Genomic DNA, 26,836 nt, shown 5'->3' with positions numbered 1-26,836 from the left:
GGATGAGCCCCATTCCCTGCAGCACTTCCACCCGAAGGTGGAACAGGGCCAATGGAAGAGGAGGTCCCAGGCTGGGCATCGGACCTGCTGGTGCCAGGTGCCATCACCAGCTGAGGTGGGACAGGTGGGTCCGCTGGGACCGGCCTTCCCATACGTTCTATGTTTAGGAGGATTTAATGAAAATATGGGTTAGTAACAGTCAACAGCATTCCCAATTAGTTATAACAGCATGCAGAAGTATTTCCATTAACCCAACACACCAGAGTTCCAACACGTGCATATATAGAACAGCACTGGACATTACAACAGCATGCAGGTTTAATTGATGGCAACAGGCCACCAATATTGTGGTATTTGAACAGGGCACATGCATTGAAATAAATGCAGATATTTATAAATCAATAGGACATATGTCCCAACAAATGTTTTGAGATTAAACATACCCATTGAGGTGTGGAATTGCATTTTGTATGCACATACAGTAGGGTGGAAAATGATAGCTCCATTAACAACTTATATATCCTTCTAGTTTACACTACATTCCTATTAACTGCAGTTGTATGTCCCATACATGTATTATTACACTACCCAATTGTCCTTAAATTGGGAAATGGGTTTTGCTAGATCTTTGCATACATGGGCTTTATCTGACATACAAACTGTCCAGGATGTGATGTTACTGCTACATATTTTGTGAGTTGCTCAGACACACTACTGCTGAGATGGTACACTGACAGCTCTACTTTCCTATACTTATCTAGATATGTTTAGGTGAAATTATCAGTTATATGTTAACAGCTCCCTACATTTCTCCTAGCACAATGACATTTCTGGGGAACACAATACCAAGCTACTCATGTGCCAGATTAACCTGTACATCCTGGGCATGAACCAACAGTTGAGGACTGTATATATGCTTAACAGCTACTGGCACTCCCTTCATCATATGGGCCTACCCAAGTGTGGGTTGACAGTGCTTAATACAACAGTACTATTTATATAATGCAAGAGTACAACAACATATCAAAGAAAGTGACACGGACACACTCCAGGAATTATACCTTTATTAATTACATAACACACTTTTCTAGAGGCTCTCTCATTTATTTGATATAATAGTGCACGCAGAAGACTTATTCAAGACTTTTAATACCTTTATTAATGGGTTACAACACTCTTTTTCAGGCTCTCTCACTTATTTTATATAACAGTACATGCAGAGAAGTTATTCAAGACGTATTATACCTTTATTATTGAGCTACAACACTTTTTTCAGGCTCTCTCACTTATTTTATATAACAATACATGCAGAATAATTACTAACCTGCCTGGTGGCGCAGACTTAGCAGCTTATCTGCATAGGCTTGCTGATTCGCAGCACGGACAAGTGCAGCTGTGAAGTAAATGAAGTGATATTGAGACATACCTATCCATAATATAAACTAAAATTGCAATTCTTACATACTTCATTCCATGGCTACCTACTCAGTAGTGGGGCATTTTCCATCCCACGGGCCTCCTGTATCCACTGGTTCAGTCGGTCCTCCTTGCATCTCTTCAGGTCTGAGTAGTGGTGTCTGACCTGCTCACCAGTTCGAGGGATGCCTGTGGCACTGGTGAGATCATGAGCTAGATGGTTCCAGGCTTCTGCTTTGTATTGGGTGCCCTGGAACTGGCCCTGCAGGAGTCTCTCCTCATGATTATGGATGAGGAGCCAAACCATTACTTTTGACTCCTCAATACCCCAATGTTGCGCTCGAAATCGTGAGCCCTATCCAACACCGGAATGCTGACTGCAGATGGGAGCTACAACCAGTTATGGCAAGTATTCCCGCCTATGGAGCTTAAATATGCCTCATTTCCCGCACTTATCTGTGACTGGCCGGTTTTGAAAAAACTCAGCTAAAAGCACACCTGCTTAGCAATGGGTAAACTACCATTGATATGTATGTGTGTGTTGAAAGTGCATGCATATGAAAAGCCACAACTGGGTGTAGGAGTGGAAAAATGCCACAAATAAAAACACAAATCCACTCGGGAGCCATGCATATGAAAAGCTGTCTTGGCTTAGTGGTTCAGTACTGTGATTATGGTACACAATATCCCAGGTTTGAGGTCTGTCATTGCTTTTTATTTTACTACTAGCCAGACCGGCTAGGAGGTGTGGCTGTGGTTAGCTGACTTTGCTCAACTTTGCCCAACGTTGCTCTGCGTTGCTCTACGGTGCTCTACGTTGCTTGACGTTGCCCGGCATTGCCTGACATTGCACTAGTTAGCGCGTTGCGCAGCTACACGCAAACATGTTTTGTTTGCGCTAGTTTGCGCAACACGCAGCTCCACGCAAAGCTATTGTGCTAGTTAAAGCAGTGCTAAGCTATGAGCAATTATACTTAAATATGCTTAATACTGGTAAACTTTGATTAGCAGTGCTTCACATTGCTTAAGATACGTTACTTATGCATTCATCAGTATGCATAACCATTTCACCTTCTTATATATATATATATATATATATATATATATATATATATATATATATATATATATATATATATATATATAACATTCGTTCACTACTACATAGGCCATTTCAATGCTTTTTACTAAAATTTAAAAGATAAATGGCAGGAATTATTTTTATATACAGATTTCCAACAGAAAATAGAAAAGGGAGTGGTGGGACTCGAACTGAGAATGCTTCCTCTTTGTGCGTAGTCCCTACCACTACGCTATTGCTATTTTGCTTAATTTGCATATAAGTTTCTTATTATCCTCTTCGATGTCTAAACCGCTAACTGTAGCTAAGCAATGGGCAAACCCGTGCAAACACGCGCAAATACGGGCAGCTATATCGAGAATAATTTAAAAAAAATGTTTTACATTTTATAATTGTACTGGGGTTTAGAATGTGGTGGAGTGTTGTGTTGGGTATGCACATTTGAGCGGACTCGCTCATGTCAGTTGACATTTTCAATTTAGAGACTTGCAAGGGCGTATATTTCTGGACTGCTCGGCAGTCCGACACACCCCCTGCACTTGTGCACGCTCCGTGTTAGCCTTAGAGTTGAGCCAGTGCACCTTCATGAATATGCATGACACGCTGACATCTTACTCTTAGACTGCAGTTTCCGTGTAAGACTAACTTAGTCTTACATGGAAAGTTAGTAAATCCTGGGGAAAGTCTAAGGAACAACAGGATGCACTGACTAAACAAAAACTATTGAACCTGGATAGCATCTGTGTGTTAGCCTGTACAATCTCAAATTTTAAGGGAAATAATTCATCTGAAAGAAGGAAGAGGCAGAAACAAAATGAACACTAAAGGTTCTAGCAAAATGTAAAAAATATGGAAGTTCTTTTTTTTCTGTGAAGTCAAATGAAGTAGATAAAAAAACAACTTGACCAAAAACCATTTGGCCCCTCTGCCATATTATAGAAAGTCATAAAATATCAAAGAATAGAGAGACAAATACAAGAACAAAGACAGAGTGAGGAATGTTTATTTCCATATCTTCATGAATTTGCATTTTATTCTGTCAGGTAAGATTTGTCAGAAAATATTCACACGGGGAAACAAAGCAGTATTGTTTCTCCTGTCATAGTTAAAAAAATGTAAAATTAAAAAGAGGAAAGTTTGTGTAAGGTAGATGCTTATTCTCTCTTGGTAATTACAAAATGGACAGACACATCTCGATGAAAGTTTGTATCACTCACATCATTTTCAGAAATACACAGAGGCAAACACAATCTAGTTAAATATGTTTCGATTATTGCTATTTTTTCTAAAGTCATGTGAACATGACAGAATAATGTCCTGGAGAAATGTTGGGTTCTCCTCCATGAAAAAAAAGTGAGATGTGATATTAAAGTAAAAAAGAGTGACATATAATGGGGGAGAGGGAGGGCTTTTCAGAGTTTATCGAGCAAGATGAATAAAATGGGTCTACTTTGAAACATCTAAAACCCATAACATCTAATTTCATAACATTGAGACCAGAACATCTAAAACCCAAAACATCTAAAACCCATAACATCGAATTTCATAACATCTAATACAACAAATCACAAGAAAATAGCATCCCCTCCACATATAACAACACCAAACTACCAAACACACTTTTTACTACGTTTCTGCAGGGGGGAAAGCCCCCCTGCACACCCCCCCCCGTAAATTAAATATACCAACTCCAAGATCGCACTACAGCGGGAAACAGTTAATTTCCTAACCCCACTGTATCAAGCCCTCCTGCAGAAATGCAGTAAAAAGTGTGTTTGGTAGTTTGGTGTCATTATATGTTGTTATATGTGGATGTGATTTGTACTGTTAGATGTTATGAAATTCAATGTTATGGGTTTTAGACATTCTGGTGTCAGTGTTATGAAATTAGATGTTATGGGTTTTAGATGTTTTGAAGGAGACCCGCATAAAATGACATAGAATATAATGCAAATATTTTTGCAAGATCATCTGTATTCCGTTAATGTCAGATATAAAATAAGGTATGTGCTTCCTGGGGAAGCTTTAGAAACTAACTGGATAGCCTGCATCATTTAACCTTGTTCTTCCCATTTACTATGTATCTGTAAGGATGATTTTATTTTACATAATGATTCTAAAAGACTGCAAAGCTTATGATATGTGGGGCAGAAGTTAACTCACAAGAAATTCAATTCTTTCTACTTATTATTCATATGGTCAAGTTTTTGAGTAGTAAATTAATTCAGTTTTGTCATGACTAAAACACTGTACCTAGTAATAACAATTTCATATGCCCTATGAGATATTTTTGATCACCAGTCTTTTATTGATAATCTCCCTTACTTCAAATAAGAATGCTGTTTTATACCATTTGCTGCAGAGCCAATATCCCTGTGATGCCATTTTAGGTTCAGGCATGAAATGAGTACTGGCAATAAACTTATCCTTTTTTTAGAAGAGGACTCATTTGCCAAACTACAGGTTATCAGTCAGCAGAAAGTCATATTCAACTGTCTGTTCTTATTATTTATGTCGGTAATGTCTGGCAGGGATCCTACTGGTATACAGTCAAAACAAAGGGAGTTGGAGGTGCTCACCAGCCAGCAATTCTGAAGGTCGCTGTCCCGCATAACTTATGTGAATAAAATTTACACCCACACAACTGATGGGTCAAGCAGCAGGTTTATTCTGAGAAATAATGCAGTTATTTCCGCTTGTAATTTTTTCATTTAAGATTTTAATTTCTTTGACTCTACTAGAGAATGCATAACAGATTAATAATAGAATAAAAGAATGTGCATCTTTTATCAAGAACAAACATTTTGCTTCCTAATGACCCATCAATCACAGTTCATCAGATTTATACTCTGTTTTCTCCAAAATTTAAATGCATCTCTCCTGGGGTGTTGAGGGTTATGAAAACATCATTTTACCCAATGCACAGGAAAAGTAATAAAATAGACTAAAAAATACTCATCCGTTTTAGCTGCAGCTTCAATAACTTTTGTTATAATTATTATTTATTGCATTTGATTATTGAGAAACTCCAACTACCAATAAAACCACTTTTTTTGGTGGATTCCTGGTAGAAATGCTCCATCTGATAAATATATACACATAACATACATGCGGTATACACAATAGTACGTATCTCTGCTAAAACAAGAGTAAAATAAAATTCACATTTATATACAATGTACAGAGTTGCATTCATTTTGCAATCTATAGTAGTCAGAGTTTCGTTCTTGCATTATACCATTATAAGATTGATGGATATGTTTGTGTCAGTTTCACTTAGATTGAGACGCCAATAAATGTAACAAAATATTTGTTTCACCAAGAATGTTTACAATTGCTTTGAGAAGGAAAAAATGGCAACAGATTTTTGATCCATGTGGGAAAATATGAGAATGTATGGTAGCTATTACCTGTAGAAATGAAGTATAATGCAGAGTTTAGCATGGAAAAATGCAGAATCAAGAGTTTGCTAATGAGTCATTAGGTTTCCATTATGCTGTTAAAACCACAGATACAGAAAGGACAGCAGTAGTTCACTCCTTTTGGCATTCGATGAAATGCATATAGCAACAAATAATTAAAATAAATTTTTTGCCTTAGCTGTGCACTAAAATTTTCATAATATCTGAATGAAAGCAGTCTACCATATAATCGAAGAGCTGGATGTTCTGTCACAGAAACAAAATGTTGATACAAACGGGTCCCTATTATTTCAGCAAACGCAATGAATTGCGAACTTTATTTTGTGTTTTGATTTTTTTTTTTTTTTTTTTTTTACGGATCAGCAATTTTTTTCCCTGGGAAAAAATTGCTGATCTGTATGTTTGACATTTTGGTTTTTCGGGGATTGTTGGGCGATTATATAACGTTCGCAATTCAGTGCGTTCACTTATATAATATTGACCCACAAACGGGTCCCTATTATTTTAGTGAATGCAATGAACTGTGAAGACTGTTTAGTCAAATGTCATTACGCGAAATGACAAAATACCGAAAGCACGGAACAGTGATTTTTTTTCATAGGGGAAAAAATCACTGGGCCTTTTTTGGGACTGCCATTTCCTCCACTATGGTGCAAACTCAGAGTTGGTATATTTAGGGGGTGTGTGGGGTGTGAAGACTCCCACTTTATTTTCTGTTTTGATTTATTTATTTATTTTTTTAACGGATCACCAATTTATTTCCTGGGAAGACCCAATACAACCATGCATTGAAGATAAGATATATGGAGGAACCCATAGACTATACAAAAGTGAGGGTATGGCTTTATATTTATTTAAAATGTATTAATGGAGGTAAGGAACTGTTCCATATGAAGACTTTTTAGGCCCACTGGAGACAGCAACAAAAACATAACTACAGAAGATAGACAATTACAAGCATAGTAAGGCTAAATAATTAAAAAATAACATTCTATGCAAGTTACATTATCATACAAAGATGCTAAAAACACAATCTGTGCAATCTTTAATTCTCTAGGCAGATAGGAAGAAAGGGTGAGAATAAGGGAGGAGAGGAGAAGGGAGGGAAGAAAGGGTAGGGAGACAGTAGAAGATACAGATGAAAATAGGCTAGAGGGATGGATAAAGGAAGGATGCAATGCAGAAGTCATAAAGGAGGCTTATATTAGCTTAACAAACTGCAGGCAACCTAAAGAGTTTAGAGTATCCATGAGGAAAGTACAGTTACATTTCTTATGATTAAGGTGAGTTATGAATTGCATTTTGATGGCATAGTTAAATGCTTTTTAAGTTGTGCAGATATCAGAAATGTTGTTTTAATGAAGGAATGGATCCCCAGAGTCTGGAGAGAATTACTGAGAATACATGGCCAGTGCAATGCAATCTAATTATGTGGTAGGGATGCTCTGGAGGAAGGTGGAGATTTAAGGGAGTAGTTGGAAACCCTTGAAGTGAGATGCCCAGCTAAGAAATGGGAGTCTAGATTGAGCAGGTAGACAGCCTAGTAGAACTTATGCTATGTGTTCAGTTTGGAGGTATACTGCCTTAATGAGTGCTAAATAATGATACTGTCTGAGACCGAGATAATTTTCTAATTCTGATTGAAAAGTCAAGGAAGAGGAGTAAGACCAATAAATGACCATGTTATCTACAAACAGGACAATGAATCTCTGTGGCACACCCACAGGCTGTTAATGAAGATACCAAAGAGCAAAGGTGATAGGACCAAGCTTTGGGAAATGCCTTTCAGTAGACTGCCTGAAGTGGAAGTGTGTGATTCAGTTTTGACTGGTAACATTCAATTTGAATAGCAATGTTGAAACCCAGGTGAAAGCTTTAGAACTGATCCAAATGGATGTGAATTAAGAAGGAGGAAGTTATAATCCACAAACTTGGTGGAGAAAACCTACCTTAGAACTTAAGAACAGCACTACGGAAAATGAGGTTGGTGAATGCAGTAGGCTCGAATGAAGTTACAGCCGATATATTCAAGATGTTGGGTAAATTAGTGGAGAAATGGGACCTGAGGGTACTTAAATCAGCATGGGGTGAGAGAGAGAGAGAACAAACGAGAAACATAAAACAGATGACTGGATAATAAGCATCCTAGTGCTATTGTAGAAGAACAAAGGGGGCATTCATAAATGTAGGCAGTATAATGGTACTAAACTTCTGCTACACCACATGAAAGTGGCAGAGAAGGTAATAAACAAAAATGCACAACAGTAGAAAGTAAGATGGGGGACGAATTTTTGATTCATATCAGGGTGCAGCAAAGCTAGATCTGTTTGCAGTGAGACAGATGGTGAAGAAGAAACAACAGATGAAAAGAAGATTCCAACTAACTTTTCCTGTACTTTGAGAAAACATATGAAAAGGTTACAAGAAAGCTGATTTGAGTAGTTTGGTGATGGCTTGAAGTCCCACAAACATTGGTCAATGAGTGCAGGCTGTGAATGAGGACCCAGTGAGACAGGTATCAAGTGTTTAGACTCCTAGAGGGGTATCCAGAGGGAGTGAGCATGCATCAGGGCTCTGCTTGGAGCCCACTGTTGTTCATACTAGCATAACTCTCAACCTCTTAAAGCAAGAAATCTGGACAAAGTCACAAATAATGGGGGGGGGTGGCTAAGGCCCAAAAATAGGGGCACTTTTTAAATATTGATGTAACAAACTTAAAAAGTTGATAGACTAACAGGTTTTGCATTAGTACAAGTTTTCTGAAGGATATGAAGTCTGAAAATCAAATGCCTGCCATTATTTTCTGACTTCAGTTTTCAATTATTTGCCAGAAAACTACAATTTTTATAAGAAATAGACCAAAAATATGAGTAAAAAATCTGGAGATTCTATGAAAATCTGGACAGATGAGAGATATGCATACTAGCAATGGAATGCATTAGCAAACGGGATGGAGGAGCAAATCAGTAAAGCTGTTGTATGCAAATAATTTGCCATTACAAGCAAACTCTGAACAGGGACTTTAGCAAATGATGGAGGAATGGCATGCAAAACTGAAGGCACATAGGATAAAAGAGAGTAGAGCCAAGACAGCTGCCATGACAGCACATGGTGGAAATCAGAATAAGCTGGAAACTGAGAAAGGGGGGGGGGGGATGTTTGAAAACATTAACAGCTCTAAGTACCTGGTAGGGGTAGTTGAGTATGGACGAAGTCTGAATGAGGCGGTAAAAGGTAATATCTGACAAGCTGCAGCCAACTACCAAATAAGCTAATAAATATGGTGTACAAAACAGTGGTGCAAACATAACTTGTGTGTATAGCAAAGAAACCTGAGCATAGAAGGTTGAGCAGTTAAGGAAGCTAACAGCAATGGAGAAAAAGTGCCTGGGATGGTTGATAAGATGGACACTGTGGGGCAGACAAAGAAATGGTGGCATCATAGAAGCCAAAGTACCTGCATTTGCAGAGAAGGTCAAAGAGTACAGATTAGTAGTTTATGTACTCGTGCAAAAAAAAAAAAAAAAGAGACAAAAGAGGATGTCAAGCAAAGAGATACATGGATTGGGTGAGAAAAGATTTGCAACAGTTAGGTACACCTCCTTGTAGGAAAGTAGCACTGAGATGTGAAAGGTGGCCACAGTTCAAATACTCTGACTCCACGTAAGAAAATGTTGCAAAGTGGCTTTGATAATGACTTATTAAATTATCACCTATAAGAGGTCCTTTATTAAAGCTGGTTTGGATGTCAACAGTGAGGATAGATAATGCAGTTAAGATGCTGAAATCAGTTAAAATGTCAAGTTCCTCAGATGATAACAGATTTTACTTGTAATTAATTGATGATAGACTAGTTTTTGTAGAATTTTCATAAGCATTGCAAGTACATTTATGGGTCAAAAGTCTTATGCTGATGAGGTCCATGGACCTTCAGCATTAGGAAAATGGATGCTTGTCACCAAACATCAGACATAACATTGTTTTGAAGGCAAAATTATAGATCTGGAGTGACAGATGCATAAGGTTCTCTCTCTCTCTACACACAGGCAAGGGATACAGAAAAAAAAAAGCATCAGGGCCTCAGTGGTCATTACTGGTGACAAAATATAACTGCTTCCTGCCATTGGCTCACTTCACTGAGGAGAAATTGAAGGGTCTAAAGATAGAGTTTGTCAGGATGGATACAACATGAGGCAAGGACTGGGGTAAATTGGAAAATTAATTTAGAATGGGAATGGGGGGATAGGGTAGCTTTGTAAGTAATGAGCATGTATAAATCCACAGTACGAGGGTTTTTTTCTCATTTGAAACAATATGAGGTTTTGAGAATCTAATACATGATTTACAATAGAAAAACACTCTGGTTTTAAAATCTAATGAATGCCTTTCCTCCATACATTACACAGCTTTACAGCATTCAAAATAAAAACTTCCCTGCAAATGATTTTTAGAAGGGAACATTAGTAATTGTAGACTGGGATGCTTGGTGCTATTCTGTGATTCAGTACTCTCTGCTCAATGTTGCTAACTTGCCCTATAATGCAGTTCAGAGAAATATATAATTAGCATGTCTGAGTTCCATTAAGCCCCTGCAGTGAAAATCTATGAATCTCCTACCATGCAGTTTGAACTACTTTGGATAGTTAATCCAATGATCAGATTATAGCTGTATTGCATTGAGCTGTTATGAATACCGGAGTTTTGATCATTATTGGATGACCGATCCCTTCCATAAGTTATAATGCTTGAATGGAGGAGTTGGCACTGCCTCACTTATAATGGAAGGCAGTTAGTTTATAAACCATAATGGGTATTAAGATGCAAGTGGAAAATTCAGAGCAGCAATAGCCATCCACAACACATTCCCAGTGCTGAAAATGAAAGTTGATTTAATCAACAGCTATTAAATGATTCAAGGGATAACTGCAATTATGTCACAACATATATTTAGTAAACTATTCAAATAACCAGCCTCATGGAATGATGAAATGCATACTAAAATGGAAGTATACACTGTGAGTAACCAATCAGTTAGCAAATTTACAGGTCAATGAGTCAATAATTTAAAAGCTATAGTGGGGATTTATCCTGGCTTGGTGCCACATGAAATTGATTACTGCAGCTCAGGAAACTGTGGTTCATTTACCACCCCCAGTTTTGGAATAGCCAGGGAGGGAGTTAGTGGATTGAAGGGTTATAACCCTCTCATCTTTTTTGGGGGGAAAGGGTGGGGTTTGTATGCATGCTGGTAGCACCAGTTTCTGCTAATTTACTGATGGAGATCAGGAATTCACCACTTATGATTTGGGATAGCAAGAATGCTTGGAGGTAGAGTGCCCCTTGTGACAGATAAGAAATGTGAAGGTGGTAGGTGCCTGCATTTTGCTTTATTTTCTTTTTTACTGCTTTAACTAAAAGATACTAACAAGAAGTTTGGGAGTGTGGGCGTGCCAATATCTGGTGGTTAGTGGCCAAAAGCAACAAGTCCTGTCATTTCACAAAGCATTTAAAACAGCTTGCTTGGTGAGAGGCTTCTCTCTCTCACTGTCTCCCTCTCACCACTGAGTTTTGAAGTGTGAAGGTATCGGTGGTGGCATTTTGCTTTAATGCACTTTTATTTTACCTTTTATTTTCTTCTGAAATAAAATAAGCTGACAAGAAGATTGAGGGTGTATGTTTTGAATTACTAGCCACCAGGAATCAGTACAAAGTTGAATCTCTCCCTTCCCCACAGGATGTTATACAGCTTATTTAGTGAGAGACTTTTCTATTTTTTGTTTTTCACTACTTCGCTGTGTACACTGATTCCTTGAGGGTAGTAGGTAGAAGCAAAGCTCAAACCTGCCATCCCCCAAAGGATATAAAGCAAATTGCTGAATAAGAGTCTTCTTATCTGTTTTATTTGCTGAGACTGAGGTAAAAGTATGATGGTTGTAGGTGCTGGCCTTTTCCTTTACTTTCATTTTGCTTTACTTTTTTTTTCTTTTTGCATAAAACAAGTTGACAAGAAGCTTGGGGGTATATACCTGTACTTGTAGGCTACTGGCTAGAAGCAAAACTCAATCTCACCTATCCCAAAATAATTTAAAACAGCTTGCTTAGTGAGAGCCATTTATTCTGTTTGTTTGTTTTGTTTGCTGGCACTAAGGTAAGAGGTGTGCTGGTAGTAGGTGCTACCATTTTGATTTATTTTATTTTGTTTTGTTTGTTTGTTTATTTATTTTAAGAAGCTGATAATAAGTTTGGGGGAGAGTACTTGAACCTGTTGGTTAGTGTTGGTTTTAACTGTGGAAATAAAAATAAACTAGCATTTTAAAATGGATAATTTTTCTGTGACTCAAAACTAGTGAAGAAATCCACTAGGAGTAGGTCCCTAACAAGCCTAAGGCATGTTTTTTTTTTTAATCCTATGCTTTCCATTTATTTTAATAAAAATTGTAGTGGTTCATTATCCTAATTCCAAAGTACTGGAGTAGTTACATCTTTGATTGGCTAACTGTTTTTTTTTTTTTTTGTTAAGTAATTTTCTACTTTCTCTTTAATTAGCTTGTATTATTAGTTGAGCATTCATGCAGTGTAATAAGACTCTGTTCCAGGGAACTGAATTAGGATTAAAATGGATTCCGTTAATTTATATGCAGTTAATGACCTACTAGCTCAAGGATATTGAAGAACATGTGTTACATGCAGTAATTATTTTAAGTACGCAAACAATGAAAATGTAGATTATATATATTTTTGCAGTCTGAGTGGAGGGCAGTGAACGTGAAGTTAAATATTACTTTTAGAGATAGTACTCATCAGTATAAAACAACAGTAATCCCCATTAAAGAATGCATCACCAATTTAAAGTGCAATGGAAATTTCTGAAAATTCATTGAACACTGGAGGGGATTGGGATGATACTGATAACATTAACATTAGCTTGATAGAATAACCAAAGAAAACAGTAAGTATTAAAATATAAATGGATACCTACTAAGAAGTTAAAGAAAAAAATAGAAAATTGTGTCTGTACTGGACCCAAAAGCTTAAATCTCCTTTGGAATCACAAGGGATGAAAAGAGAGAGAAACAATCTAATAAAAACAAGGAAAAGGTTAAGTGATATCATCAGGGAATGATATGAAATCAATACAGAGAATAACACACTGGAGAATGTCTCAGAGGACAGAGTCCACCATGAGCACATTTTAAGTAAATTTACAAATGAGCTTATCATGGAAAATGTGTATGACAATAAACTAGAAACAGAAGGCAATGTTCAAACATGCACTGGTAGACATAACACAACTAGATTATGTGTGTAGCATCAAGAACATTGATGATGGAGTGAAAATTGAAATAAATGCTATGTTAGATGCAGAGACAGAATCCTGTAACAAGAGAAATATAAAAGGCAAAAAGGTGAGAGGAGAGCTAGTTAAATACAAAGATAATGAAAGGAAAAACATTATTAAACAATGAAGTAGACAAAACCATTGAAAAGTTAAATGAGGAAGTAATGTTGGAATGGGCCTCAATAATGATATGACTGAAGGTATCAGGGTAAGAAAAAATGGTTATTCATTAGGGATTCCCATATAAAACATCAAGCCAGATCCTTATCTGTAAATAAGAGCAAAATTACAGTGGCATGTCTACCTGTGCATACCACTTGGGCATACAAAGGAGGCTGTTATAAAAATTCATGAAAAAAGGTAAAAACTAGCATTTTGTGAAATTCCACCTTCAATATTCTTTCAAATTATGTATTAATTAAGGCAAAATTGTTTAATTTTGAGCATCACAGATAAGGCTAATTAAAAGGATTTAGAGTTCACTAAAAAACTCCACTGCCAATCATGAGCGGACAAGTGATCCGCTGTGGCGACCTATAACGGGAAAAGCCAAAAGAAGAAGTAGAAGAAGAAGAAGAAGAGTTCACACAAAATGGGAAGAAACAATTAATGATTATGAAATATTTTCACATTATCTATTGTACTTCAATAATAATGGAAGCCTGTGCATTACAAACATGCTTAGGCATATTCTGAGAATTTTTTTAGGACACCAGGAAGATACCAGAGAAATTAATATAGACAGGATAGAAATGTAGGCTGTATAAAATGTCTATATGCAAATCTAAAATGTTTAGTTAACCTAAATGAAGAGTTGGAATTATGTATGCAGAATGATAAATTATGGATTGTGGTATTAACAAAATGTTGGAATGCCAAAAACATCTCTGTCTACTAGGCTATAGAAAATATAGTCTAGTCAGACCACAAAAAAGGGGGTGTAGTATTGTTTGTTCATAGTTCCATGGTTTGTTTTGAAGGGGCATCTAACCTGATGATGAAATTCTAAGTGTTATAATTCCATGGGGTGAATGTTGACTATTGGTAGATTATAGAAGGCTGAACATGAATAATTCACAACAGTCATTCATAAACTCAAAGACGAGTCTAGACAATCTTACAGTGATAAAACTTGGTGGTTTTAATTATGCTGATATTGACTAGATAGGGAGTCATACTAGATCATATATGCAACCTCACTTCTTTGCTATACTAAATGAAATAAGTATAATTTTGGTCAAAAAATAATAGCCCTAAAAGAGCAACCCATATTTTGGAAGTGGTAATAGAAAATAGGGAAGGACTAATGAAAACCCTAAATAGCAACTTGATGGGAACTTCCAGTAAAGAGACCATTCTTTTTGATCTATTATCGAAACATGAAGGGAGCAATGAGTATAATATAAGATACAACTTGAATTTACTCAACGTAAATAAGCTTACAAAAGATGTTAACAGGGTTGGCCTGAATGTTTATCAGGGAGACACTGGGGAAAGTGAATGGGTAAAATTCAAAAATTGCATTATGCACCTAGTTAACATATTGACTTGGCAAAAGAAAGTAGGAAACAAAAACCTTAGTGGTCTAATCTATATATATATATATATATATATATATATATATATATATATATATATATATATATCTTATACAATAATTAAGACAAACCATAAGAAGAGGTGTCTGAATGGCATTACAAAAAAGGTACAACCAGTTTTGAAATTTAAAAATAGAAAACCTGAATCCATGTGAGTGATTTCTAGCATATTTAAGCATAGATTAGATAAGTATATATGATTCTACCACATTAGGCACATTTAAGTATATATGAGGTCAGTACATAGGACATAACAAGTATCAGGCTGGTATGGCTGAAGTTTGCATTTTTGATGGTTTACCTGACTGTTTTGCAGCAGAGATACAAAACTAAGTAAGTGAGGGGACAGCTTCTGCAATCATTCTATTGCATACCTTTCCCCCTACACTTAAACATGTGCATGCAGTTAGGAACAGGGGAAACCAAACAGTAAACATTGAACACCCCCTGATGTCTAACTGAATGATGGCCCCTCTTTGTTGATCCTCATCCTGGTGATGAAGAGCAAACAGTCTGAGTGACCATTGGATAGTCTGAACCTATGAACCTATGATCAACAGCAAGAACAAATTGTCAGGAAAAAAATGTACCAGACATTTTACAGAATCAAACTAATTTATAGCTGCAGTCTGGTGGGAGAAAATCCTAAGCACTATGCATCTTAGTTATATTTTAAGGTCCACCCTTTTCTTTCTGTATCATTAAATGCTAAAATATCACTAATTCAATGTGCAAAGTTAAGTTTATGAAAGTGATGGGAAAACAGTCATAAAGCTTTAACCTGCAGGTAACTTAGATTAAGTAATGACTCTATCTTAGAGTTTATTTGACTAAAGAATACTTTTATTACAGGTTGCCTCCATCTCTTCAGTATTTCTAAGAAAAAAAATGTCCAAGAAATTGAAGGCATTTCTGAAAATATTAGCAATCACTATCTCCACTGTAGAGGGACAGAGAACTTCTTTCCAAATACATCAATCCATCTGGAGATAATTCATGGTGGATCAGATTCTTTTTTTCCGTATTCACACAGAACATAGCTTTATCAGCCCCTTCTGAAGCTCATCTTAAGACCAGCTAGTGGAGTAGTTTTTCAAACATTTCTATTCAAAATTCAATTTCAGCACTTTTGTTTCTTTTCACAATCTCTGAGCATGGTTCCAAGGAAGGATGATCTTTTCCTGTTTTCAACCTTGTTTAGTGAGTTGAGAGATTCCTCCAATGAGTCCAAGCACAGTTCATTGGTGGTAAATAATATGCAATAATATGCAATAATTGCTAGTTAACATTCAGACTGGACATTGTAATCAACAAGCAAATGATAGTAAATTGAACATTATCCTGTCCAGCTGGGAAATCCCTATGGAAAACAAATTGCCAAAAATAAGGCTCAGTGTTGCTCCAACTAACATGAGTATAGAATATTGAACTTCCTAAGGACAGAATTAATTAAAGATGATAGAGCCCATTCCAATGTGAGAGTTGTTTTCCCCTAGAGTCAGGGAAAAAACAAAACAAGTCATTTGTCGACAGACTGATTTTCTGGTATAAATTAATGCAAAAGCTATTACGTAAATAGTGTCCAGTTTGAACACAGTGTGACACAAGAGCTGGGATAAGTGCAATGTAAGTCAATAACACTGATGGCAGCAGGTTTGCAAAAAAGATGTGATTAGCAAATAAGACAGCTGTAGAGCAGAATATTAATAATAAAAAACAAGTACTGTAGGAGATATGCACAGGCTGATACTGCAAAATTAGAAAGTCTAGAAACATAACCCAATGCTGCCATGACTAACTCACATACAGGATATAAGAAGTTAAGACACGAAGCGAAAGCAAACATGCATGACAGAGCTGGTTCTAGTGAGGAGCTAACTATGCAGTCATTGGAAATAAAACAGCAGCAGTTTCCAATTCACAGGCTGCATAGAAAGATGCAACAACAAAAGATTCACCTACAAAAGAGCAAACAAACACTCTAATATTCTATAAATCTCTAAAAGAAGACAATCCCCCGGATTCACTAATTCTCTGTGTAAGACTTAATAAGTCTTACTCGGAGGCTGCAGTTGAACGGTTTGACGTCAGCATGCCATGAATATTCATGAGGGCATGCTGACTCAACCGTAACTCTTACAAGGACTGAGTAGGAAAGCAGGGGGCATGTCCGACTGCCGAGCAGTCTAAATGTGCACTCCCCTGCAAGGTTTTAAAAAGCATAAAGTCAACACACAAGAGCGAGTTCGCTCAAATGTACTTGCACCCAACACCACACTCCCTGACACTGTAAACCCCCATCACACTTATATAAAGTAAATAATTATATATATTTTTTAAATCCACGATATAGCTGCCCGTATTTGCGCATGTGTGCGTGGGTGTGCCCATTGCTTAGCTAGAGTTAGCAATTCTGACATGGAAGAGCATAAGAAAGAATGTTTATGCAAATCACACCAAATTGCAATAGCGTAATGGTAGAGCGTATGCACAACGAAAAGGCACTCACGGTTCAAGTCCCACCACCCCCCCTTCTTATTTATGTTTTAAATCAGTATTTGAAATAATACCAGACATATATGATTAAAATGTTATTAAAATCAGTGACATGGCCAATGTATCAGTGAACAAACTAAATATTTTTAAAGGACCCAGATATATAATAGCCTGCTGTTAAGCAATGCTTTACACAGCTAAACACAGGTGCCCATAGCCTAATAGCGCTTTACCCAGCTAAACAGAGTTGCCCATAGTTTAGTAGCACTTTACCCAGCTAAACAGAGTTGCCCATAGTTTAATAGTGCTTTACCCAGCACAATAGAGTTGCCCAAAGTTTAAAAGTGCTTTACCCAGCGCAATGTGTTTGCGTGGACGTGTGCGCCGTGCCAACCAGGGCACCATAGGGCACCATGCAGCAACGTAGAGCTAATTGCTTAAATGCAGCCACACCCCCTAGCCTGTCTAGACAGTATTAAAATAAAAGAATGACAAGGTTCGAACCCAGGACCCTGTGAATCACAATCAAAACACAGAACCACTAAGCCATGACAACATAGGGAAAGCAGCCACTATTAACATTCATAAACTTACGAATGGTAGTTTAACTATTACTAAGCAGGTCTACAGTCAGCCGAGAATTTTACAAAATGGCCAATCACAAAAAAGTGCGGGAAATGTGGCATATTCAAGCCCCATAGGCAGGAATACTTGCCATAACTGATTGTAGCTCACATTTGCAGTCAGAATGGCAGGTACAGGAGAGGGTTCACGCTTATGAGCACAACGTTGGGGCATCGAGGAGTCCAAATACATGGTTTGGCTCCTTGTCCACCGTCATGAGTCAAGACTCCTGCAGGGTCAGTTCCAAGGGACGGAGTACAAGGCAGAGGCTTGGAATCGGTTAGCTCGTGACCTCACAAGTGCCACAGGCGTTCCTCGGACTGGTGAACAAGTCCATCACCACCATGCAGACCTGAAGAGACAAAAGCAGGACTGCCTGAACCAGTGGATACAGGAGGCCCATGGAATGCAGAATGCCCCACAACTGAGTATGTAGCCATGGAATGCAGTATGTAAGAAGTGATAATGGAGTATGCATAACGGATAGGTATGTCTCAATATCCCTTCATTTACTTTACAGCTGCAGGTAACCATGCTACAAATCAGCAAGCCTATGCTGATAGGCTGCTAAGGCTGCACCACCAAGCAGGTTAGTGATTATTCTGCATGTATTGTTATATAAAATATGGGAGAGAGCATGAAAGAAAGTGTTGTAGTCCAATAATACAGCCATAGAATTGCCTGAATAAGTCCTCTGCATGTACTGTCAGATAAAAATGTCAGAGAGGCAGAAAAAGAGTGTAGTAACCCATTAAGAAAGGTAACATATGTCTGGAATAATATCTTTGCAGGCACTGCCATATAACATAAGTGAATGAGCCTGAAAAAAAGATTGTTCTAACCTATTAATAAAGGTATAATATGTCTTGAACATGTCTGCCATAAACAGAGTTAAAACAAATAAAGGAGTGAGCCTGTGGAAAAGTGTGCAATGTCATTAATAAAGGTCTAAAACCCAGAGTGTGTCTGTGTCACAGAGTCTGAAATGTTGTTGTACCCTTGCATTATACAAACAGTACTGTTTGAAAATGTCCTGGCAACCCAGAGTTATGCAGTCCCATATAAAGTGGGTGATGGAAGTGCTAGTAGCTGTAAAACATATATACAGTCCAGAATAGTCAGTTACTGGCTGGCATAAATAAGTAAACCTGGCACACATGTAGCATGTAATTATTCACCAGAAATGTGAGTGTGTGTCAAGAAATGTAGGGTTCTGTACAAATCAAAGTGAAAATGTCATGTGAAAACATCCCAGATATAGAGATAAAGAAATATAAATGTAAACAAGAAATATGTAGCAGTAACATCTGCATCCTGGACAGTTAGTATGTCAGATATAGGTCAGGCATATATTGAACTAGCCAAACCCATGACACAACCTAATGTATGGTGGCAAGTGTAATAATACAGGTAGGGGATATAAACTTGCAGTCACTGGGAGTGTAGTGTAGACTAAAAGGTCATTATAAGATGTTAACCGAGGTTTTTTCTACACCCTACTATATGTGCATAAACCATGCAATTCCACATCTCAGTGGGTATGTGTAACCTTAAGTATTTGTTGGGACATATGTCCTATTGTTTTATAAATATTTGCATTGATGTTGATGCATGTGCCCTGTTCAAACACCACGTTCATGGTGGCCTGTTGCTACCAAACATCCCTACATGCTGTTGGAATATCCACTGTCGTTCAATATATGCATGTGTTATGCTTGCTGTTCAACTGTTGGAACCTTGGTGTGTTGGGTTAACGGGAATATTACTGCATGCTGTTACAACTAATCTGGAATGCTGTTGTTTATGTTGTAATTAAACACACCTAATCACAGAACGTATGGGAAGGCCAGTCCCAGCGGACCCACCTGTCCCTCCTCAGTTGGCGAGTGCACCTGGCACAAGCAGCTCTGGTGCCCAGCCCAGGCTCCCCTCCTCTGTTGGTCCTGTGCCACCTTTGGGTGGAAGCACTGCAGGGGATAGGGCTCATCCCCCCTGGGCAAGCATGGGCGGAGGAGGGCCACCTGTCACCCTTGCAATGGTCCGGGCTGTGGTGCATAGGGAGATTCAGCATTCAGTCGCTGATCCCCTACGCCAGCTCGAAGCGAGAGTGGAGTGTCTCTCGGGTGAGCCTGCCCATCCTACACAGCCCTCAGCACAGCCACCCTCGGGGCTGTGAAGGTGCAGTGGTGACTGCCCATGGGTGGGGATCTCAGTTCCACTGTTACCATCTGTCTGCTCATGGGCTTGCGATTTCCAAACACCCTTCCCCATCAATTGTGTTCACCTACCCCATGTGTCAAACTCTGCCCCTGTATGCATCTTGTTTGTCTTGTCTGTTTACCTCCCCAACCTACCTCCCCAAATATACCTAATTCCTCTATCTCACATTCCACTCTCACCTGAAAAAAAAAATAAAAAAAGGGCAATCTGTTCCCACAAACAAATTACACCCCATACATAGCTGCCCAATTCACACACATGTCCGCTGGACATGTAAACTGATAATTCTAATTGGGAGTACAACATATTTTGTTGTCCACACCCCTCTCTCAGAGGTGGAAGGTTTCAAATTTCACACCAAATTTCAAACATATGCACAGCTGTTGCTGGTAAAGAAATGGGCAGCTATGGACCTTCCCTACACCCATCCTGCACATCCTGAGCTGGTTTCCCTACTGTCTTTCCCTCTTTGTGCCCCTCTTTTCACCACTTTCCTATCTCCCCATTTTCTTTTCTTTAAAAGAAATTAGCACAGGGGTTAGCGGGAGTAAGCACTTTTAAGCAGTAGTTAGCAGGGGTGCGCAGGTGTGAGATCATGTGTGCTTAGCTAAGCTTTGCTAAGCTTTGTGCAAACCCGTGCAAACCCACTTACAACTAATTAAAAGTGCCTTAGTCACTCTGTGTGACAAGGCCCTTGTACTGCTCAGCAGCAAAATAAAAAAACTTGTCAGTCTCAAACCCAGGACCTTAGATTCACCAGTCTGCATGTAGTACCACTACACCACAGCAGCTACACAATAACTTGGTGCTGAAAGAAATATAACATGCATTACAATGAGTGAATGTAAAGGGAAAATAGGAAAGCCATAGGAATACATTGCAATAACTACTGTTGTATGCCAGTTAATTCCCTAATTCGAAAAGAAAGTACATACTCCCATGTATCCAGTGTTAGCATAGGAGGTGTGAGCAAACCTACACACTGAGAAGAGTGTACTGGAAGAAGCAACAGTCAGGTTTCAATACAACATGCATTTCACTGGCTACAACCCAGCTTCAGATATGAGACATATACAAATCTTCTGACTGAGACAACAGTGTCCACTGCAAACAAGCATGGTCCCCACCTTGCAAAACTGAAAGGGCTACGCCTACCTAACCTATCATTTTATAGCAGTGTCCTGAAATCACAGTGAGAACTGCAATTACCACACAGCAGGCTGCATGCAATTACTAAATGGTGGGCACCAATTGGTGCAGAGGCCATCACATGCACATGTTCAGATACCTAGAAAAGCAGCCTGTATCTGCTGTCCACACATGCAATAATATCATTGCAACAACTGGGAGAGAGAAAGAGAGCACGAGCGAGAGAGACAGACAGACACAAACAGGCAGAAGGAGACAGATGCTGAAAACAAACAGCAACACACAGAGGAAACAAAACCAAAAAAATAAATAAATAAATAAAAAATAAAAAAACAACACCTACAACAGACAGAGGTGAGGAATACAAAGGTAAAGTATGTAACAGATATGTATTTGGCGACATCCAAAAGATGTGTCTGAAGGGTACTCTACATACTGTGAATCATCCATATGTGGCAGCAGTCCGTATCTGTATGTACATGCACATTTGCATAAGGCAAGGGACATACTGCAACTGTTAGTGAAGGCTGGACATACGTATGTTGTTGAAGGCTGCTATGTGCACATATGTATGTAGGTTGTAGTATGTGACATTGCAGAAAGCAAGCAGTGCTGGTATATGTCATGTGGTGTTAAACGCTGTGGGACTGAGCTACAGGCAGTGAGGCCTGCAACAGCTATACGGCCTGAGGACAGCAGAATGCATTCTGCACAACATTGTGCAATAGTATTACATAACTGTATGTCTCACAACTGTTGCATAATTGACATCCCCACCATGAAAGGTGGGCAGTATATGTGCCTATATGTGCAGCTATATGTACAGCAATGGATGTTTACATGTATGTGTATATATACATGTATATATACATATATATGTGTGTATATATATATATATATATATATATATATATATATATATGGATATATTTAGATATATATGGATATACATGGATAAATATAGATATATATTGATATATATGGATATATATAGATACATATAGATATATATGGATATATGTAGATATATATATAGATATATATATATATAGATATATATATAGATATGTATGGATATGTATGGATATGTATAGATATGGATAGATATGGATAGATACGGATAGATATGGATAGATATGTATATATGTATGTATATGTGTGTAGATATATATATATATATATATATATATATATATATATATATATATATATATATATATATATATATGAGAGAGAGTGAGGGAGACACGGGGTCATATGTACTGCAACAGGTGCCTGTTGTCCAAGGCATGGACTGAACACCAGTATTGATACCGCAGTGCCATACCCCATTCCAAAACACCTTACGCAGTAACTGCCACATAGGTGGTAGCCTGCCTAACACTGATGGTGTCAGAAGAGTACACGGGAAACAGGTGGACAGTAGGCTCCCCTTTGATAATCACAGTGACAACAGTAGTAATGTAATCTGTCTACTTGGTACGTGCCATCACAAAATGTGTGTCATCTAGGGAAATATAGGTCGGTGTTCCCCTCTAATCATCACAATGTCCCATTTGGTATGTACCTCACATGACAACTACAGCATTTGGAAAGGCCACAGACATACCTAACAAAGAGTAATACTGCCCTCAAACACATGGCCTATGCAGACTGACTCACAAACCACAGCTAGAGTGCGTTGCATACCGCCCACCCAGAAGTTACCACTGCCAGACATACAGAGGTATGTCACACCCGTAGCAGTCGGCCAACCAACATGGCAACACCTCATAATCCCTCTGGGCTACCTGACATAGGGCCCTAATCCTTGTCACCTCACTAAACAGCACATGCTGGAGGTACAGGTTCCTATCCACAAATATGCCATACTCTGGACTAAACCACCCAGCATGAACAAACAAGGCTCCTCATTAGCAGATGTTATACATACCCCTGATGATTGTTTTGGAGATAGGTAATATGCCCTGGGAGTCACCTCTGTGTATCCGGTTGACAGGAGCAAGTGAAATCACATTACATGTGTGTCAAAGGCCAGAGAAGCATATGGCTAGGCTGCTCTAGGCCCTAGGGCCAATAGCGTATTACTTACCTATGACACAATGCACACACACATGTACTCAGTGCAATTCCTCCTATGTGAGGTGGAATGAGTGTGACAGTGACTGTGTGCAAGGTTTGTAAAGGTGTGATAGCTTAGTGTGAGGTTGTGTCTGTCATGGTAGTTTGTGTCCTAGGTGCGAGGCCGGAGAAAGATGTGTCAGTTATTGGGATGCAGACATAGTAGGATGGCATATGTTTTGATGTAGTTCCTTGTGTACGACTGTGGTGTCCCAATGTAGGCTGAAGCAATACATGTATGCTCAGTAAGTGGTACTGCTGGTGACTCCAGCTCACATATGAACTGTTGTACTACCTGAAGCTGTAGGCCTAAACAGCACAGTATGGTGTATGTTCACAGTCCCTGGTAACACTGTCTTGTGTGTTTCCTGTAGTCTGCACAGATTACATACCACAGGCATAGGTATCTGTAAGTAGGGGCACACAGTACTATAAGGTAAACAGGTAATGCTCATCTGTGTCGGCATACATCTGTGTGTTGTATGTATGTCTGATGTGTGTTTAATGATGCTTGTACCATGCCCGCAATGACATGTGTGTTATAGGGTATGTGTGTGTGTACCTAGCAACATGTATACTCTGTTACAGCAGTATGCCAGCTATATTAACAACCGTGCACATATGTTAGGTAGGAGTATGGCATCAAAGACTAGGGTGGTTTACCGGTAATACTGTAAATGTACATGACATTCATTGCATTGGATGACATATTTCTTCATGCATTAGCTTGACATATACTCCTGGGGCGAGGTTCTGCATTGCATCCCAAACAGTGTGCCGACTACTGGTGTATACTGGTGTGTGATATGGAGTGTTGCAGGCACTGTCAGCCAGTTGTGGGCTGAGCACTGATATGTGGTATTGAATGTGTGTATCCTCTGATAGACTGATAGATGCTATATATGGCAGTTAAGTGATATCTGTACTTCATAATGTTAAGTGTGCCACATGACATGCTCACACATATCATTTAATTGCCTTCCAGGGTTATGGCTCATCAACGTAACCCATCATAATCAACTGCGAAGGAGCAGGAAATTCTGAACAGCCTTGTGCAGCACTATAACCTGCTTTTTTCCGGGGCCAGCCAGCACCAGCATGACTGTACTGCACTGTGGCAAGACCTTGTTCACCGGGTAAATGACATAGGCATGCATAACCAGACATATGAGCAGGTACGCCATCACTGCAGTGATTTAATTAGACATGTCTGGTGGCATGCGTCTGATACCATAGGCAACAGCTTGCCACAGGTGGTGGGGCGGCCATACATCCCCCGTCACCAGAGTGAAGGAGCTGCTCCTAAGCGTGGTGGCTCATGGTGTACAGCAGCAACAGCATCACACATGTGTCATCATGGAGGCCGGAGCCACCCAGCAGGATGACATGGAGCATGCAGGTAATATGCCCTAGCTGTAGACTACCATTACCTGTATTGTTAGAATATGCATATGTGAGATGTGTACTGTGTGTTTAGCTGTTGTGCTGCCTAACGTGTGCAATACTGATAATTGGAATAGTATCCGTACACCTGTGACTGTTGACTGTTGTTCCACTGTTGTTTAGCACACTCACAGTAGCAATACCACAGTTGTGGCCACTGACAAACTCTGTCATATTCTTCTAGGTCCCTCTGGTGTGACAGCAGGGCAGAAAATACATGCTGGTGAGTGTGTTAACACTTTAATATTGGTAATGAAATGTGCATGTCATAGGTGAGGTGTAGGCCATGTACACGTAACACACCTACGCATAATGCATGCTGTGCATGTTTGCTATAAGACATCAATCATCTCAGTAAAGTCAGTAGCTGCCTCAATCACATGCAATGCACAGTGCAGCAAACACAATTGTGGTAACACTGTACTGCACATTGGATATGCATAGTTGCTACAGCTGTACACAACAGAACATGTTTCCCATACGCAGTACACGAAAACATGTTACATTTGGCATTACCACACACACCCGCTGTAAGGTCACACTTCAGTATCCCACATGTCATGCACACACACATGATGTGCCTCAGGGGTAGAGGCCTATCATGGGGCTGTGCAACACTCTGCAACACATAACACAGTCATGTTAGGCAATGCTCCCTATTGGGCACCTCACACACCCATGTACAAGGTGGCTGTGTAATTGTGAACGTAGCCACAGTACTGCAGTTCAGGTACAGCATGCTAGGCGGTGGTTTTGTACACATTAGTAGCTGTGAGTGACCACAAGATGCATGTTGATGATGGTACAGGGTACTACACCCCATCCAGTTACAGTGACCACAGTACTACTCATAGCAGTCATTGCTTTGCACCTCAGTGTTGTGTGTGTGCAAACATATGCACCTATACACAAGATGCATAGCATGTTGTCTGTGTGCTTACATATGCCAGTATACACAATATGCACAGCAGTCACCATCCACACAAAGTGTCACATATATGTACTGGAATGCTAGTGGGTGTATAGGTCACTTGACACACATTGGGTATGTGTGGTGTTTAATGTTGCAGTTGTGTAGCATGCTATGCCATGTCTGGCACCCACATATCTGCAATACGTCCCACACTCACCATAACCACTGTACACTGGCCATGTCGAGCATTGGGATTCCTTCACGTCAACATGCACCGCACATCCTGTGTGTGTACATAGCATGCATGTGCTACACTGGTGCCCACTATTATCTGGTATGGACACAGACACTGCACTCAGACATGGATATCTATGTGTCACACAGATAATACATGCAGCCATGGCATGTATACTTGTGAGTGATGGTGCACAGGGCATTGCAGAGCTGATAATACCTGCACAGCAATGTTGTGTCCATGTACACATTGTGTTTCAGGGTGTAGCCAATCACTGAACAACTACACAGTTGCATCAAATCCATGTATACTGCCATTTAATAGGGGCGTCTACACTTGCACTGCATGGTCTTGTGCAACACATATTCTGCATGCTGACACATGTGGTGACTGTCTACCTTGTGATACTGACACCCACCTTCACCCACTATAGAGTATGTGTTGGATTGCTGGCATGTGTATGTGCTGTAGTGAGGTGTGTATTAGTGTTCATGTGTGCATGTGTGCATGTGTGCATGTATCCATGTGTGCATGTGTGCATGTGTTCATGTGTGCATGTGTGCATGTGCAGACCGTAAAGTGTATTTCCTGTCTTCCTCTCACAGGTGCTGAGTTAGGGGTTGGTGAAAGTAGCAGGCAACCTGAAGCCACTGCCACGAATAGTGGTGATGATGACACATGTATTTTGGCACAGGAAGATTTGACAGGGTCTGTCATTGATCCACCAGTCGACAGTAGACAGCGTTCAACCCCATCTATGCACACACTCATACTCTCAA

Source organism: Protopterus annectens, chromosome 6.part0 (assembly GCF_019279795.1).
Source record: "Protopterus annectens isolate FY-2018-M chromosome 6.part0, PAN1.0, whole genome shotgun sequence".
Classification (NCBI taxonomy): Eukaryota; Metazoa; Chordata; order Ceratodontiformes; family Protopteridae; genus Protopterus; species Protopterus annectens.
The sequence above is the reverse complement of the archived record's forward strand: the minus strand, read 5'-3'. Positions refer to the sequence as shown.